Here is a 13,021-nt window from a genome sequence, read left to right as displayed (position 1 = left end):
GAAGTAGTAATACCGTACTTTATTTACAGCTTAAAAGAATATAGTTCTTGAACATGCAAAGTTAATAACATCTTCCCTTCCAAGAAGTGGTTGTTATGGGGTCCACCCACTCGTCGTAATTTGTAACTAATAGAAGTGCATGCAGCTGTGCAGTGTGGCCAAATGAGCTGATATGTAGAAAGGACACGAATAAGAGATGGAACATAACAACAGAGTCGCTTGAACTTGAAAGGAAGGCTAAAACCTAGAATGAAGAGAGTCTTGCAAAGGATGCTAAAAACAAAAAGGGGTCTTCTTTGGGTATGTCTGGAGCAAGATGAAGAAGAAGGGGGTAGGTCCACTGCTGAGCAAAGATGGGAGGGTAAGTCTATTAAAGGCTATTAGTCTCAACAGTCAGTAGATTACTGCCAGTACCAGAGGCAGCATACCTCTAAAAACCAGTTCCTTGGGAACCCAAATGGGAGGATGACACTGCACTCATATCCTGCTAGTGGGCTTCCTGTAAGCATCTGGCTGGCCAATGTGGGAACAGAACGTTGGAGTAGATAGGTCTTTGGCCTCATCCAGCCCAGCTCTTCTTGTGTTCTTAAGCATTAACAGGTGACCAAGAGAAGATGGTGCGAATCAACTCCTATTTTGGCTTGGTCTTCTCCATCAAGGAGAATTGCATTTAATCTGAGAAAAGTAATGTCCTGCTGTGGCTGGGTCAGTCTCAGTGTTAAAGTAACTGAGGGGCAAATCCAATGGCAAGTCAATAAACAGGTAAAAAAAATCAAGCAGAGAGGCAGTTCAAGGCAGGAGCAGTCAGGAAACAGTCAAAGGTCACAAACACCGTATTACTGGGCAAGAGGGACAGTTCCAAGAGAGAGATTTGAGGTGCAGCCAAAGTCCAAACACAGATAGATACAAATGCAGACCAAGGCACAGAGTCAATCAGGGATTCAAAAGTCAGTAGCATGGAGGGGCAGTCACAGAGCAAGGTCAGAGAAACAAGGGTTCAAGGCATTAGAAGTAAGGTGTTTGTTGTAGTAGTGTCTAGACTAAGAACTGAAGGCTTCTATAGCTTAAGCCCCCAGGGTCCCACCCAGGGCTCAGCTTCAGTTCATCACAGGCCCTCTGGCAAAAGTCCTACTCGTGATGAGGGCCCTGTTCACGAGGAGGCCTTTACTTTGAGGAGTCTGTACTTTCAGATGCTGGTGTTCTTGGGGGCTGGGTGATGGCTCAGCATGCCCACTGAATCAGGAGCAGAGCTTTCCACAAGGAGAAAGTTCTGAAAAGCCCTATCTCTTGAGGACCTCCTTGGTCAGCCCCAGGGTACCCTGAAGGGGTTTGAAGGCTCCAGCTTGATCTCTGAAGAGGATTTCTCCATGGAGGGCATGACAAGAGTGGTGTAGTGGCTATAGTGTTGGAATGGGAGTCGGGAGATCCAGGTTCTAGTCCCCACTCAGCCATGGAAACCTACTGGCTGACTTTGGGCCAGTCACAGACTTTCAGTCCAACCTACCTCACAGGGTTGTTGTTGTGAGGATAAAATGGAGAGGAGAAGGATTATGTATGCCGCCTTGGATTCATTGGAGGAAAAAGGCGGGATATAAATGCAAGAATAAAAATAAATAAATAAATGACAAACAAACAATATAAGGAGGGACTTGCTTGATGGGATATAGTTAGAGAACATCTAGCTACCTGAAATATTTTCAAGTCTCCAGATCCAGAAAAATTATATCCCAGAGTGCTGGAGGAGCTTGAGGATGCTATTTCAGAGCTGCTGTTTGTAATCTTTGGGGAGTCTTGGTAAATGGGTGAGAGTACTATCTACAGTTCTGGGTGCCACATTTTAAGGACTTTGATAAACCGCAGAAAAGAGTGAGCAGGATGGTGAGGGGTCTGGAAACCAAGTCCTATAAGAAATGGCTGGATATGTTTAACCTGGAGAAAATTAAGAGGCAATATGATAGCAGTCTTCAAATATCTGCTGTCATGCAGAAGATAGAGTAGAGTTGTTTACTGTTTCTCAAAAGTGCAGGACTATAAGTAATGAGTAGAAATTGCAGGAAGCAGATTTTGGCTAAATGTTAGGAGAAACGTTCGAATGATAAGAGTTGTTCAACAATGGAACAGATGGCCTTGGGAGGTGGTGGGCTCTCCTTTATCAAAAGCATTTAAACAAAGGCTGAACAGCCATCTGTTAGGAATGCTGCAGAGCATCCTGCATTACAGATCCTGCATTGAAGAAGGGGTTGGACTAGATGACCTCCAAAGATCCTTTCCAATTCTATGATCGTATAATTTATCCCTGGCTTGCATTAAACCAGAGTTCCCCATTATGACTGAACTCAATCAGATTCTGACTTATTATCCTGATAATTTAATCAACATTAAACTGGACTTCCCCAGATGGGGAGCTGTGATACAATGCAAGTCAAGAATGAACTACCAAACCTGGTGCATGAGAGATGGAGAGGAGGGATGAACGTACAAGCCTGATGTTTGTTGCCAACTCCATAAACTATGGTTTATTAAGGCAGAAAAGATTGTCTGAACCTGTCCATGTATTTCTTTTAAAAATCCTCTCTTCATGTTAATCAATGATATTTCCAGATACATTATACGAGGGGGGGGGGATACAAATCAAACACCACTTAAACAAACTGGGTGCAAAATTGTTCTTAAAGCAAATCATATAACCAGGACATTAATCACTATTTTCCATTTGCAAGCATTCATCAAAACAATATGCAGTCTTTAAAAAAGAAGAGTAATCTTAATTTATAATTTTTCCAGCCAAATGGTTCCACATTTTTGACCTGTGAAGAGGGTTTTTGGAATGCTGCCCTGCTGGTGCCAGATGAGTGTAAAGAAATAGTCACTATGAATAGGAATGAAAACAATATTCACACATGGAAAACAACAACCTTCTCTGAAATCTGGATAGGTGGGGATCATTAGCCTCCTGGCAGGTTGAAAATTAAATCGCATAAAGAGGAAGCAGCTGTAACGGTAAATTAGCAACAACAGGAATAACAGTCTTTACTGCTTTACCATCAGGATTTGAAATAATAGGGAATGTCTATTATTCATGCAGGCACAAATGCAAACTTCAGAAGAACCTTCTTCTTATCCTTTCTCTCTTTACATCAAAAACATCAATTCAGATATCAGGCCAAACAATGCTAGGGAAGCTTAATTATGGTTTAGTGCAATTTCTGAATTGGCAAACCATGGTCTGCTATTAGCTGACAATTCAAAATCACAAAGCCTGGCTCAAAGCAGGTTTGAAAACCATAGTGTGAGCTAAGTGTGCTCTAGTGTGATGTATGAATCGACAAACTTCACTTATGGCTCTCCTTCTGTCCCCAAAGGCACCTGCACCAAAATCAAACCATTTTTGATGCAATTTCTGAACTGAAATTTAGAAACTTTGTCTTTTTCTATAAAAGTTACAGAGGGCTCAGCTACTGCATTATCTCTATGGTCCAGATTCCAACAGGAAGGGCTACATATATAAGGATAACACCAGCACTTGAAAGCAAGCCTGGAAGCCAACAGAGGGTCACTTTCTGCAACACAGGTCAAATATTACACCCCACTCCCACCCAATGGTAGACTGCAATATTTTGCATCAGTTAAACCTTCAAAACTGTTTCAAGGCCAGCCCCACAGAAAGAATATTACAAGGATTGGTCCTCAACATTATGAACATATACATGATACATTGCATGGTTTTTGTTTTCCAAGAAAGGGGTTTCAGGCAATGAACTCCAAAACTCCAGTTGATTCTACTCAGTGGTTTCATGTAGATGTTAAATAGCATGGAGGACAAAAATGACCCCTGCGCAACCCCATGCTGGAGAATCCCTGCGTCCGAGCAATATCCCCAAGCACTATCTTCTGGAGCCACCCATCCAAGTAAGAGTAAAATCATACTCCATTGTCCTATCCATGTAAGCAAGAAAATTATGCAAGCTAGAAAAATGACGTCTCCAATTGAACTTTTGCCTCCCTTATCTAGTGGTTCATTTGGGGTATAATCATTATTTCCTAGACCAGCCACTCACTGGAGATCCGAGTTCTAGTCCCCATTTGGCCATGGAAACCCACTGGGTGAATTTTGGGCCAGTCACAGACTCTCAGACCAACCTACCTCACAGGGTTGTTGTTGTGAGGATAAAATGGAGAGGAGGATTATGTATGCCACCTTGGGTTCTTTGGAGAAAAAATGGTGGGATATAAATGAAATAAATAAATAGTTTGTTCAGGGATTTTTAAGGGAATTTCCACCAACAGGCCACACAGATTTCAGCAGGTATGAATAGACTCAACAGAGAGTCCGTAGACATTAGGTGGGTCTTCCGTGTCAATATTTAGCATCAATAATTTGAAATTCAATCTGCATTTGCACGCTTTTCCTATTACTTCTCAAAATTATTTCATCACAGAACATTTCTAAGAGAGGTAATACCTACCATCATCACTTCCATCAGAGTAGGTGGTAAAAGCTTACGGACATTATAGTCAACCAGCTTAAATTATTTGAACTGTGTAATTTCTATGTTTCTGCAGACTGAAATCTTAAGAGTTGATCACCTACATCTTTATCCAGCCATCTACATCCATCTTCTTGTCTCCCCAGACAACAGAATTTCTGTACTTATTAGAGCCAAGTACTATCTGGCATTGTCCTGGGCCCATTCTTCTGGCACATACTCTGGCATTCTGACACAGGCCACTAAATCAGTGGGATTATTTATTGTAGCCAATCTCACAGTAAAATCTTAATGGTTACATGCTTTAGAAATCATATAACTACCCTATTTCTTCGATTCTAAGACGCACTTTTCCCCCCATATAAACATCTCTAAAAATGGGGGGTGTCTTAGAATCGTGGGTGTGTCTTAGGGTTTTTTTTTCTGTTGGTGGTACTGAAATTGGTGTGTGTCTTACAATCGATGGCGTCTTACAATCGAAAAAATGTGGTATATCATAGTTTTCCAAGTCAGGATCTCTATGGTTCAGAATATAAAGCAAGGTCAAGGGTCATGATAAATTCAGGCAAGATAGCATTCCAGGCAATTCAAGACAAGGTTCAAGACTAAGTTACAAACTAGAATACACACATACACACGTGCACGTGCACACACACACACACACACACACACACACACACACACAGAGGCAGAGATTAGTCCAACAACAAGAATCAATGTTAGAATCTCCACAGGACATGGGTCAATACAGATCGAAGATCAAGGGTTACAGTAAGTACAAGCTAGAAAGAGTAAGCACTGGGCAGTAGAGATGTTCTCTTTCAGGGCCTTTTTGATCCATGCTCTTAGGCAGACTAGATTCTGGTCTTAATATAATAGCAGGCAGTTGGGAGTCCTGCAGAAGAGATATTCCCTAATTATACCTAACAGGATGTTCTGTTTTGTCCTCTTTAGACAGGCTCCATTCCCAAGATCTGAAACATCTCTTTCTTCAGACAAGCCTCTGCTCTGCTAGGTTCTCACAGAAAGCCTGTCGGCCTCTAAATTTATAGCTGGCCAAGAGTGTTCAGTTTCTCCCTCTGTGAACCTGGGCATAGTTAAGCTTTCACCATTCTGACATCCCACAGCCTTAGTGGGCATCAATTCAACACCCCACCCCACCCCAGCTTGTAATCAGATGGGAAACAAAGCTAAGTTAAACTCCCATGGCTTTTTATGAATGGATTGAGTACCCATGGCCTAGGGCTTTTTATGAATGGATTGAGTACCCATGGCCTAAGGCTTTTTATGAATGGATTGAGTACCCAATCAACCTGTTCTAAACCTGAATCATAGTCTGGGTCAGAACCCATAGGCCCACAGTGGCACTGAGGCTAGTAGCACTGGGGTTAATCACGACACGTATGCACAAAGTCTTTTGACCACATGCTTCGTGCTCAGGCCCACAGAATACAGGTTTCTGAACGGAAGCCATTCTCCTTAGATATGTACAACATTATTACTTATGAAAGAGATAATAGGTGTATACTCTGTAAGAAGTTGGTGCTCTTTGAGCACAGGACTTTTATGTCATTTCGTCCCCTTCAGCTAATTAATGCATACAATGTTAGGCCTAATTCGAAGTTGATAGGCCAAATAAGTTGAAACTGAAATAATTCACTGTCAAAGCCCACAGCTGAAACTGTAATTGCAGTGGCTGAAGAATATCACCAGCACCCCTCTTTGACCAATCCATTTAAGCTTTTCTTTGAGTATCTGAGATAGTAGCAGGGCAGCTTCTACTGCAGGGAGATTCACTGTATGATGCCACAGTGGGAGAAACCTTCACCCTCACCCCCTCAGATTCTTATCAGTAATTTCCTGGCCGTTTTACCATTCCTTTTCCAGCAGAGAATTCTTTTGGCAGCCTGCCATGCTCTCCAGAACACAGAAATCTCTCCCCCACTGTCCCAGAGACATTGTAAGAAGACCATCTGCCAAGGGTAAGTCCAATTTTAAAAAGTTTGTCAAAAATTGCCTGCAGTCTCAAGGATAATTAATCTGAAGCTGCCGTTCCTGCTCATGCCCTCAGAATGCATCAGTGATACAATACTAGCTTCTTCTTTTTTAAAAAAGAGCCAGATATGGATAAGAAACATTATGAAATAAGATCTAAGTTATGAAAGTTCATTGTTAAAGTTCATCTTGCTCCACTTAAATAAGTTGGTTTTCAATTAACCATATCTTGAAGCTGAAGCATAATCATTAGGGAAAAATCCTATTTTATGAATTATGCAACATTTGGCAAAAACTACAAATTTGGAGCTGGAAAATTATCCTTTCCTAAAATCAAAAACTTGCGACACAATGCTGAACTAATAATGAGGGTCCGAAAACAGGCTCAATGTACAAGGGAGAAGATGAAGCAGAATTGGGGGGATCAATCCCAGTTGCAGTTGCCTCCTCTTCAGAGTAGTTCTTAAAATAGAACTAAAGCTTCACAAGAGCTAAGTGATAGGGGTGGGGAGCATATATGTGATCATTTTCTAACACACTTAGAAAGAACGTTTATTCACTGCAATCGATATAACATCTGGGAGTAAAATAAAATTTCCTACAACAGAAAATTCTATGAACATGTAGGGGATATTACACCAGTCCAAGCTAATGGCACTCTTCTGTTTGCATTTTGGACTGTGGATTCAACCAGGCACTGTACAATAGTTGCAGTCTTTAAGAATTTGGTGTGTTCTGAGCTTCATACTCTCCCATCAGACCATGATCCATGACCTATCAAATAGGGAGCCCATTTTAAAATTATTTCCTCTCCCCTCCAAAGTGGGATTGTGAACTGAAAATAACCCTCTTTCAGGATTTTCTCACACCACGGTTTGTTATTCAGCTGAAAATAACCAACTGTGTGTGAAGAAATAGTCAAAGATGTCCAATACACAACATGATAACCAATGGTTGTTTGAATAATCAACTCTGCACAGTATTGGTTATTTGCGTTGGTTATTTTGGCTGAATAACTAACCATGGTGTGAAAAAATCCAGACAGACGACACTATAACTAACCGTTGACTATTTAACCCACAGTTGACTATTTAACCCATCATTGGTAATTGTGTCATCTGAACCCAGTCACAATGTGGTTTTGGTTTGGAGTACTCCCTCTTTTATTTTGCATTTATGGGAAATAAATACACAATTTGGCTCTGCAAAAACTATATTTAATAATTTTAAATGTTGGAATATTGTTTTTCTTGGCATCAGGTAAACTGATGAACTGGGACCTCTAACAGCAACTACTTGAAGAAAAGTAAAGCAGAGCCTTCCAAGTGACTGATAATGGGGCAGATGAGGCAGTGAGGACATATAAGCATACATAGGGAAGGATGGGCAGAGGAATTGAGATCTGTCATAGGCAAACGAAGGTGGGGGCAAATGCACTTACAATGGCTGTGTTCAGACAATACTTTAGCTTAATAAACTGAAAAAATAATGAACATTTTGTCTGTGCACATGGTCCCTTCATGGCATTATACAAACAACTTTGATTATAATTTCCCATTTTGTCCAAGCTGGAGTTTAATATCCTGGCTTGTTCCAAATCTGGTAACTCTAGTTTCCCAGTTAGGACAAACAGAAAACTATGGTTTGAGACTTTCTGCTTTCATTGCTTGATTGCACCATAAAAGGAAAGATTTTAAATACAAATCTTGTCCTTACTTATTTTTTAAAAAAGCGATTATATCAGCTTTTCCCAACCTGGTGCCCACCAGATGTTTTGGCCTATAGCTCTGAGCATTCTTCACAACTGGCCTGGAGTTGAAGTCCAAAATATTTGGAGGGCACTATGTTGCGGATAGATAGGCCTATGCAATCATTAGATGCTAAATGGAGCATAACCAGTTCATTTTCAGTCACAATGCAAGCCATTGTATTGGCTTATAAAAGAGGTTATTCTACCCCTATAGGGACTTCTGCTTTTGTGATCTAGCAGAGTATAAACTAACAGCCCTGTCTCACAGTTTGCAGTGATGGAGCTTCAGTAGAAGGAGTAAAGGAGGAGATTGAGGGGGGGAACCTATAAAATGGGTCACTTGATCACTGAAAACAGTATGATAGCTACACTAACAAAAACAGGCCCTGAAGGAAACCAAGACAGGCAGGAAAAAAGTCTTTTATTGTTTTAGCTAGTATCTTCTAGATTAATATGTGTACAGTCAAATTTAAAAAAAAAACATGGCTCAATGATGTCATTTGTCATGATGATAGATTGGATGATCTGGCCATTCTACAGCTGCAGGGATAGTTGAACAACAGATCAGAAAACACAACATTTCAAATGGATTAGAGATTAAGGGGAAAGGGCTCTACTTCTCTTTTGCGAAGTGTTTGTAACATCTATTACACACCCACCCAGATTAACTATGGCGAACGTAACTCTTAGTGTAAAAGACTCTGAAATATATAATACCCTGTGTAAATGAGGTCACTGTTACCCGTCAGAGATAATTTTCATGTGGATTAGAAAATTTGGTAAACACAAAACACATTGAGTGGTGGAACATTAAGTACACAGTACTTGGATGTTCCTAGACTTCACCTTCCTTTCCAAGGTTTTTCCAATACAGAACAGAAAAACAATCAGAATTATTAGTTCATACCTCCAGCAATATAGAATCTTCTTCAGGGATGTAATTGGCCAACTAGTTTTGCTGATGCATAGCTGGCTCTTTAAGGTCAGCCTCAGTACTAACAAAAGGGCAATTCCAAAGTATACAACCATGAAATGAAAAGCTCCAATCCAAGTAACAGCATTTCTTTCTGTAGTTCTGCATGCCCAAGGAACTTTATACTTGCACTTCTCAAGCAACACCTTTACATACTTATTATTTACTTTATTCCCTCTTCCATTATCTATGATAAAATCAAACTCAAGGTAGCTAAATATAAATGAAATAAATTTAAAAACAATCTTAACAATAAAAAATAATGAATTATTAGTAAAACCAGCACAGTAAAAATCATATCAGCAACAGCATAACATGCATGGTTCATGACAAGCTGCTCAAAGGGAAAATTTCCCCCTAAGCATGCTCAAGCCATTGGATGAGCTTGAAGTAGTTCTCTGCATTATGACCAATGACTCTAAATCAGCAGTGGAGAACTTTCGGCCCAACAGTCCCCTGAGGCCCCTCCTTTAGAGGATGAAGAGGGGAGCAGGCAGCTGACTCACATGGGAGCCTTCACTCAAGGTGCCTGGACTCCATTGAAGCAGTGGTTCCTGAAGGATCCCCTCACCTTTCCTGATGAGAAAGATGAGGGGAATGTGCTCCATCAGGATTCTTCTCCATGCAAGGCTCCCTCTTCCAGGAAGCATAGGCGTGCGCAAAGGGTGTGCTGGGTGTGCCCAGGCACACCCTAATGTCTCAAGCAATAAGTGCTGAATTGAGGGGGCCATTGAGTGAGGATTCATAAGGGGAATGGTCCTCTGGCTGCCCTCTGGTTGCTTTGCTTCCTCTGTCCTTGACAGCGCACCATTGCTCCCAGCAGCAGGAGTGAAAAGGAATTGCTCTGTCATGAGTTTCTCTGCTGGGAGCCACACTTCAAAGAGGCCAGGAAGAGGGGCCTCGAAGGCTTATATCACATTGAAAGTCCCTCCTCTGGCCAGTGTCACCACAAAGCCCCACCAATGCCCCACTAGCAACAGCCCTCCCCAGTCAAGCGATCGGAACACAGAGTAGGGCATCAGTGTCTATAGTGCTTAATAAATAAATGAATAAAAATTATGTCCTTAATGATTAAGCATTCAATAAATGTTTGCCTTTAAAAAAAATATCCTTGGATGCACACCCTGATGAAATGTGCTGCACACGCCTATGCTAGGAAGTGAGTCGTTGCCAGCTTGTTTGGATTCCTCTCTGTCTGGTGAGGAAAGGGCTCCCCTTTCTCTGTGCACAGACAGGAAACATAGCCAGCTGGCAATCCTGGAAGAGATTACTCCTCCTGAATCACCAGTTTGCTGCATTTCCCAATTGACTGTGCAGAGAGTGGGGAACCCTCTACCTCCAAGGAAGAACTTCAGAGCAGAGAAAGACCAACCTGAAGAGAAGGAACAGCTACAGGAAGCTTGTTTCACCCTTCCCTGCCAGAAAAGAAGAGCTATAGGATCTTTGTAACTAAGAACTAATGCCTATATTTGTGTTTCCCCCCCTCCCTCCCAACCCCTTTCCCTTTTGTGTGATGTATTTCAGATTTTTTTTTATTTATTACATTTCTATGCTGCCCAATAGCCAAAGATCTCTGGGTTGTTTGTAACAAGCAATTGTTTTGAACCTGAGTACGGGGATGACTTATTAGTCTTTGTAAGTTGCTTTGGGAGCCTTTGTTGGCTGAAGAGCTGGGTAAAAGTGCTTTAAAAATAAAATATAAGTTGTAGATCAAAACAATTCAGAATTGAAAGGAAACATACGGAAATATAGCCAAATATACAGGGCAGTTATAACTAAAATATCAGACACAAAAGGCAATTTTTAAAGAATTACAGGAAATGTTAATGGGTTCTACACACATTGCAGGATGTAGTGAGGATTTAGTACTAAATAAGAGTTGGAAGCAGTTTACATAACTTGTTTTTATGGAAACAGATGCAATGGGTTTCCACATTTTTGAAATACCAAAATATCACTACACATATTTTATGTGGATGTTTGTGTTTATAAATGGGGAAAATCTAGTATAATTGTAATTTTTGTGTGTGCTCTGACTAGGTATAAACACATTCATGGCTGCTATGTATTTGATTGTTAGTAAGTCCTTCTGATCATCATGGAACTTATTCCTAAACTATAGAATGTTGTGGACTGTAGCCAATTGAATACCCAAACCTTGCTTCACAGCAGGTCAGGCAATTGTGAGTTACGATAGAGAAAACTGTTTATTACTTCCGCAGTCTCTGTAAAGCCTTCAATTAATTTGCATATTAAGAATAGGAGTTGAACTACATAGAAACACATTTCAGGTCAGGGGCTTTTTGTAGGGCCTTAACCCTTTCTTGGGCCTCTGATGCTCCATTGTTAATGCATCTTGATTGATATTTCTGCCATCCAAGCTTATTTCTAGCCTTGGAGGTTGGCTGGGGAAAAAACACGTTAAAAACTGCTTAGGACATCTGCAAGGTGGGGAGCATCCTTCTCTATTCCACACTAGAGTTAAGAGCATCATATTTGTCCTATAAGATGTAGTTTACAAACTCAAGATAGATGCTGCTTAAATGACTGACCAATAAATTCAAACTATTATTTAAAGTTTACGTATGGCAAAATCCATATTTAAATTGTGCTTACTGACATTTTATAAATATTCAATAGTCCCATTTAAAGCTCACACCCTTTCCCGCTATTTAACTTTTATAATATAAAGTGCCCAAAAGATCTGCAAACCTACATCATTATACAAATGAAAAATCCAACAATAAGATCAAAATCAATGCAAGATTTATAAATTAATGCTTGTAATTTTGCAGCTCTAAATGAGACAGTAGTACCTAGGGATGGATGAATCTGTTAATGTTGGTTTCTCCATTTCTCATGTTGTCCATCTTAAATTTGATCCATCATGTTTCTGCATTAGTTTGCAACTCCTTTTATTTTTAAAAAAATTGCATGAATTTTTGCATATTTCCAATAACATATGCATTTATGTACCCAAGTTTGCCTAATATGTGCAGTTCCTGCAAGCAGCTTCCCTTAATATAATGTTGCTTTGTGAGCTTTTTTCACAAATATACAGTTTGCATGCACATCCCCTGAATATGAGCAATTTTGTGTGCACATTTTGTTTAGAGAATTGCATTGCAAAATTCTGAGAAGTATGAATACCAAAGGATACCTATGTTCTGGTTTGCATATTGATTTGGGAAGTGTCAACTTGGTAAGTTTTTATCAAAATGCAAACAGAATGAAAGACTCTCCCTTTTGTAGTAACATCCCCATTTTTGCTAACTCATTCATTTTACAGATGATTTGTATGTAGTGGTATTGACTCTCCTCTAAATGCAAATTCTGGTGAAAAGATATTTAAAGCAACACATTTTCCTATTTGGAAGATCCAAAAGCCTCTCACAGATTCAGAGTCTCAGAAGTTGCAAAAGGTTTGATAAAATTCACTAAACGTCTGTTAAAAACATTTCAACAAAAACAGTATGACACACACCCAGTTTTTGGAAAATGCCAAATCTTCTCCCAAATTCTTATTCATCAGAGTTGAAAATTCCCTGAGATGGTTTTTAAAAAGCCCACTGAAGAACAGCTACGTCCTTTATTAAAAGTGATAGGATTTCAGATTTCCACCCACCCTTTTATGCTACCTCTAGCTGAAATATAATTCTGGCAAGAGTTATTTTCTAATCATATTGGAAGGAAGTTAAGAATTTGAATACAGATTATTTATCTATTTGGGATAATTTGCCAGTTCAATTTCATGCACATTGAAAGCACTTCATGGACATGTGAAGATCATAAAAACACATGCCCCAACTCATCAAG

At 40.1% G+C, this 13,021-nt stretch overlaps 1 protein-coding gene across 1 annotated transcript in view; it reads right to left on the bottom strand.

Annotated features, from left to right (window-relative positions):
• CDKAL1 (CDK5 regulatory subunit associated protein 1 like 1) overlaps positions 1-13,021 on the bottom strand; it is a 342,956-nt gene that overhangs the window by 138,078 nt on the left and 191,857 nt on the right. The window lies entirely within an intron of this gene.

Source organism: Elgaria multicarinata, chromosome 7, assembly GCF_023053635.1.
Source record: "Elgaria multicarinata webbii isolate HBS135686 ecotype San Diego chromosome 7, rElgMul1.1.pri, whole genome shotgun sequence".
Classification (NCBI taxonomy): Eukaryota; Metazoa; Chordata; class Lepidosauria; order Squamata; family Anguidae; genus Elgaria; species Elgaria multicarinata.
The sequence above is the reverse complement of the archived record's forward strand: the minus strand, read 5'-3'. Positions and strand labels throughout refer to the sequence as shown.